This window comes from Hordeum vulgare, chromosome 6H (assembly GCF_904849725.1).
Source record: "Hordeum vulgare subsp. vulgare chromosome 6H, MorexV3_pseudomolecules_assembly, whole genome shotgun sequence".
Taxonomy (NCBI): domain Eukaryota; kingdom Viridiplantae; phylum Streptophyta; class Magnoliopsida; order Poales; family Poaceae; genus Hordeum; species Hordeum vulgare.
The window spans coordinates 507,550,328-507,557,056 of NC_058523.1; positions in this window are offsets into that span (position 1 = coordinate 507,550,328).

Genomic DNA, 6,729 nt, shown 5'->3' on the forward strand with positions numbered 1-6,729 from the left:
AAACCTTGATAATAGATCCTAGGTGGCAAGGTTGGACTGAGGAGAATCTTTGGTTGGATAGGGAAGGCAAGGCTAGATGACTATTTTCATATACCCAGGAGGGAAAGAAATCGTATAACACTGAGAAAAAAGACGGGAGTCAAATCCCGTAAATGAAAAAAGAAGAGGGAGCGAAAACCAGGGTTTTACAAACCTACCCCCTTAAGAAAATCTCGTCCTCGAGATTTCCAAGCTTTCCTTCCGATGAAGGGGGACTTACCTGTGTGCGACATGGATCCATCAGTTGTCCTGTCTGCTTGGGTTCACTCAGCCTTTAACTGCCTCTTTGGAGGAACCATGTGTTGTATCTGCACATAGCTTTCTTGAATCCTTCTCTTTCCTGCTTCGGGCTTTGTTGTAATGCTTCGTACCCTGACTGTCATGGGTAATCCATCCTTTCCTGGTATCAGGCTCACGTGCTCATATGGCCTCGAGTGAATGGGAGTGGCCTTCTTTTGCTGTGTCAGAATGCTCAATCTGGCTATGGGTTCCATACCGATGTTTCTTTCTGCCTTAGGCATTTTGACTTTGCCCGTAGGTGATCCATGACTCGAGGAATCAACATGACTGAACTATGGTTGCTATATCCTCAACTGAAATGTGAGGCAAGATCACAAAATAATCATAGACAGTAACTTCTTAATGATGTCATGATGTATCTGAGCTGTTAGTGCTGACGTGCTTTGAGCCATTCTATCTGAATGCCTTGTTTCTACTCATGGAGATGGCTCTGTCAACTGTCATATATAGCCTCTGTAGTCCTTCATGTGACCACTGAGATGCGCATAGTATGGCTATCATTTTGTGTATCTTCAGGGCATAGCCTCCTATCTGGCTTGATGGCCCGTATTTGTGATGAGTGTGGCAAGATTGTTCGTAGCCATAGGTAGGGCATTGTTGTGGCTGCATATGCAAGAGCCTAACAAGAACTAGTAACACCTCTCTGTTTGTGAAGCTGTATCTTGTTGACCGTCACGGAGGTTGTTTGTCCACGACTTCTTTGTGCTGTGGACTCCTTTGATGGACCTGTAATAACCTGCCAACACGGCTCCTTGATTGTTTTCCCGGTTTGTCAGGCTTGTTCTCACAACTTACTCTTGCATACCTCAGAGTGGTTGATGTGCTCATATTCTTCCTTTCAACATAGGGTCGATGTTTCTCTGACACAATCATTCTTGTGTATGAGTGGCTCGTATGAACGGATCCACCGGACTGCATGCTCTCAAATATGCAGGTGTAGGATAAATCCTTTTATAACCACTGCATTTTGAGGCGAATATGTGTACCGACTAGTTCTTGCTTCTGACAAGCTTGTTGTAGGCATGACGGCATGTTGAAGAAGACTGAATTCCTTATGCTCGAAGCGTCTGCTAGAGTAGCATGCTGAAGAAGTCTGGGTACCATACCTCAAAAGTTTTCCTTCATGTGCCTTACTGCTGAAGGTCGGGTTCCTTATGTCGGAAATTTTCCACGGCAGCATGCTATGGAAGATGGGAGTGCCGTATCCCATAAGGATCTCTCACCGAGTGGTGTACCGAGACAGTGTGGTATCATAAGCACTTCTTGGTAGCTTACGGGGGAAGGCTGGGTTGCCATAAGCCTTGGGTGTGTAGTCAAATCTATAGTTGATTCTGGCTTTCTTGTGAGACATCCGGATTTTTACCCATAGCACAGCCACAACTTGATATAGGCCATACCTTGACTGAAGATATTCCATTGGTCATGCACATCGCTTGTCCTTCTGCTGGTCCAATTATTGTTGCTATAAAGGTTGCATGACTAACGTATACCTCATGTCATTAACTAATTCAGAATACCCTTTGCATTCAACCCAGGTGTTGCTGATAGTACGCAATTGACAGATGATTCCATTTGGTTCATTTGAGCTTCCAAGCATGTGAAGTTCTTATTGATTCTGGCAACCGCAAACTTATCCATATTCCTTGCAGCCCTTGTTCACGGTGTCCAGAAAATTTTATATTTGCACCGATGAACTTGCAGATTTCCTTTGAAATTTGTACCAACGCACCGGAGTTTTGTTGTTTCTTTAGGATCATTCACATTCTTGAAATATGTCCTCGGTGGGGAATAAATGATTCTTGGATCCATTGAAAGAAAACTCAGGGTTCACTTCACTGTCTGAAATAATCCTTGTATCGCGGACGGGATAATTTGTCCTTACTGTGTTCCTTCTTGGTAGCTCATCTAACTGTTCCTCAGGTGTGATCTCTTATGAGGCAAACTCTCTTAGGTATATTCTGGCCTTGTTTGTTGCACACGAATTCTACTTCTGACCCCTTCTTCATTCTTGACAGATCCGGTGGTAATGCTATGAATATCAGGCAGTTGGCATGGCTTGACTTTGTTGAAATAGGGACTATTGGGTATTATCCCAGTTGCATGCTGATTTTCTTAGACAACTCTTGCAGATAGATCCAGTCGGAGCAAAAAAAACGGAATCGACAGAAGAAACAAGAACCGCAAAAAACCAAAAAGCAAGTAAAGCTCAAGTGTTGCGGACCTTACACATGGCCAAGGATTCACTAGTATAACTTATTATAGCGCACTCGATGTACCTCTAAGGATGTAGAAGCGAAACCACACAATGCTCCTGGTAGCACTGGTGTCAAGCTCCTATTACTTCCTTAGAGAACATCACTCTTGACACAGGACCATAGCCAAAGTGGCTTAGTCAACGATCCTAGGGTTATCGGGGAAAGATAGAATTTATAAGCGTTTCCCAATGGAAACTAGAGTAATGAGAGATATTCCATGGCTAGCAAGCAGGGGTAAGGGTATCTGGTTTGCCTAGGGGTTTTAGGGCTCACGGGTCGTTGCCGGGTGCGAGCATTTCACACTGGAGGCAAGGGCCACAAGAGTTGGGTTTGATGGAGCCGAAAACCTATGGGGTTGCCTTATGATCAATAGTAGCCGTGCCAAGTGGCAAAGATGGCTGAAATCCATCTGGGCTCCCTACTGAACACAAGACAGTGAAGTCTGGTTAGGGTAACGTATAGTCAGCCTGGCTGCTCTGATACCATTCGTTGCGGCGCTCCGCCTAATTACCACTATAGCTAGACGGTCGCCGCACATACCAGCCTAGAAAATTACTCTGGCATGCACGCTTACAACAAGCATCATGAACACAGGCATTTCTATTAATGAACATAAGAGTTTTACATGATGAACTACAAGGGTGGTGGCAGCGGGAAAAGCTCTTAGTAAGGCAACATGCTCTTGGTGCGGCTCCAGTCCACAGGGATCTGACTAGGTTACTCTTCTAGCCTGCGAATCCTCCGATTCCTTGACGACGGACGACGGATCCTTATGTGAACCTGGCCATGTTAGAAGCCGCTGAGTACTTTTGAATGTACTCGCAAGCAAACCAAGCTAACATATACACTAAGCAATGCAATCCATGACATTCAAGCATGCATTATTGTTAGAGCAATATTAATTATCATGGCATAACTTACCTATCTAGCAAGATTTAATATCATGATCTAACAGGATTATCCAGCAAGATAACTACTAAAGTAAATACGGTAAGGTAAAGCATACTCAGTAAATGATTTATACTCCGAATATTCAAATGATCCAATCTGAATGTGATCCAAATCCAATCCAAATCATGTGGTCATTCGACCACTCAACTCATAGCCATCCCATGGCTAATATATCATCATCTGATGTCTGCACAAGATGAGTTCTTCCATCATTATTATCACTTATACGATTGACCACCTACTGAGGTATGGACGGGCTGTCCAATACCGTGGATGCAACTATTCGAATAGATTTGACACTCTGCAGAGGTTGCACACTTTACCCCCATCATGGAGCACTGACCTCGTGATCCCATTCGGGTGGACCAGTGTTGCTCCAACGAAACTTGTCTGACCCATGACTCTCTCATCGTACCTCCGACATTCATCCTCCCCCGGAGTCCTGCCCTGGGTGGCCCTGTGTCCTCATGACACCTGCCATCATCGTGGCCAAACTAAACTGTCCCAGACGGGGACTCCCGGGTCAAACATTCAACTGGCTCACAGGGTTATCACCGCCTACCTGATCAGGGTAGCGCGTGTGCATAACCCTCCCTCTTTGGAGGTATCGGTGAAAGAGCATGCAATCAGACCAAGTCAAGGCTGTCCCATATCGCCAAATGTCATTGCACTAATAAGCCCGGACAGGTGACTCTGGATCAACCCACTAGGTTTGGTTTTAACAACATATTTATCAAGCATGGCTGTTTATCAACAATAACTTAACATGATGATAACTATGTATAAGATAGCAACGGTAAAAACACAACCACCTATCTCCATATCACCATGAGTCATTAATAAGATACGATGTAAAAGTTGAAGTTATTACTTCACAAGTTCTAGCTATAAATTAGACCCTCGGAACCCTTGTATAAAACCGACAAATAAACCGGTAGCCACCAGAACGGTCTTTACAACACAGATCTGGGACATTACTGGAATAACTCAACCCCGGCTCGAGACGGCTGGAGAGCAGCTTAGAGCATGAGGCGGTGTTGATAAGAAGAATGTAGCAGTTTCCTGAGACGGCCGAGGGACAACTCAAAGCATAGGGTCACTTCTATGAAAAGAAATTCAACATCTGCCCGCGACGGCCGAAAAGCAGCTCAAAACACGGGCCAGCTACTAACAAGAGAAATATAAAGTCGACATCCACCCCGGACGGTCGAAAGCAGCTCAGACTCAGGCGTGGTGCCGTCATTTATGAAAGTGCGAGCAAGGGTTTGTCAGCATCTGATAAGGCACACTACTATGCACTGAGACATAAGCATTTTAATTTAAATATGCAAGAACAACACATAGCAAACCTTGAGGGCATATATCAGATGGTCGGCTTGCCTGGGGTCAAAAAATAATCCGGGAAGAAGTGCGGAGAGTCTGCGGAAAGGATCGCCAGATACCGCTCTCTCTCGAAGGGGGCTGATTGGAGACAAGGTTAAAAGGGTCATTTTCACAGTGTAACCTCCTTGTGAAAATGATATCAAAAGAACGGGCTTGACGATACGAAGATGTCAGCGTTGGTTTGAGTGGAATCGGAGTTACGGGCAAAAAGATATTGATATATGAAGGGAGAGAGACCTTTGTGCAAATAAACTATTTACTTTTGGGTCTCTAGCTGTTTTTCGTGCGAAAAGGAAAACAACACTGTGCTGCTAGGCTGACTTGGGCCATTTCCTACCGCTGCCGCTACTGCACCATAGGGCCGAGACCACCCGCACTCCCGCTTAAAAAAAAGAACGAGGGAGCGAGTGAGAGGCCGACAACGCAGGCCCACCTATCGGGCCGTCTCCCTCCTCCGTGCCCGCGCCTGGCCGAGGCAGGGCAGCGCTCGACTGGCGATTGCCGGCGCCTCCGGCCGTCTCGTGTGGCGCTCCGCCTATCGGCGAGCTCAGGGCGGAGAGGCGCGTCCATTGGTGCAGGTTACAGCCGCCGGGGATGAACGAGGCGGCATCAACTCCAACGCCGGCGGAGGAGGTCATCGGCCGTCAATGGCGCCGGGCGTGCATACGCCCAAGGTATGAGCTGAAGGTCTGGGAGGGTCGTCGAGGTCTGGGGAGGGCTTTGGGGGTGGTTTAGAGGAAGAGGGGAAGCCCGGTCGACCCGAATTTGAGTCGAGGCCGGCGACAACTATGGCGGTCGTGGGGAGGGATTCGAGCACCGGAGCAGGCTCCTACCGTAGGGGAGGGTCAAGGAGGGAGAGAAGGGAGGCTAGAAGAGTTGGAGAGGACTTGGGGCGAGTTTAAATAGCCGAGGAGGAGAGCTCTGAAAGGCAGGGGAGGGTGGCCGAAGCTCCAGGAGGATCGACGATGCTCCGGTGGACTGAAGATGCATCCATGGCGAGGGGCAGAGGGTTCTAGATGACGCACACGAGTGGTGCAGGCTTCCCTGCGCTCGAATACGAGCTCCGACCTGCTGGAAGTGACCAAACGGCGGCTGTGGCCACAGTGCGCCAATTTGGCGCGCTCTATGTGTGGTCACCGCCGGCATCGCGTGTCCAGAGCGCCTATTTCACTCCACGCCATGTCAAATAGATGCATTGAAGTTTCTGGAGTTTAGCTGTCTAGGTTTGAAGGGAAGTGGAGACATCGATTGGCTGATTGGACTTGAGAAGGCAGGTAACATCAAGGATAAGCCTCAGATTTCGAGCCCAGTCTACAAAGTTGCTACCATCATCTTTCAACTTAGCTTTCTCTAGGAACGTATTGAAATTCACGGTTGCTACTGCGCGAACCATTGATCTACAACATAAAATTTTGCAAAGATTACTTAGACTATGTTCAAGACAATTTGAGTTTAGCTAATCATATTACTAATAAACTCCCACTCAAATAGACACCCCTCTAGTTATTTGAGTGTGGCATGATCCAAATTCACTAACTCAAGTCCGATCATCATGTGAGTTGAGTATAGTTTCAGTGGTGAACATCTCCACGTCGATCATATCTACCATATGCTTCATGCTCCACCTTTCGTTCTCTTGTGTTTCGAGGCCATGTATGTACGTGCTAGACTCATCAAGTTTAACCCGAGTGTTCCGCGTGTGCAACTATTTTGCACCCGTTGTATGTGAACGTTGAGTCTATCACACCCCATCATCACATGGTGTCTCAAAACGACGAACTATCGCAAGGTGCATAGTCGG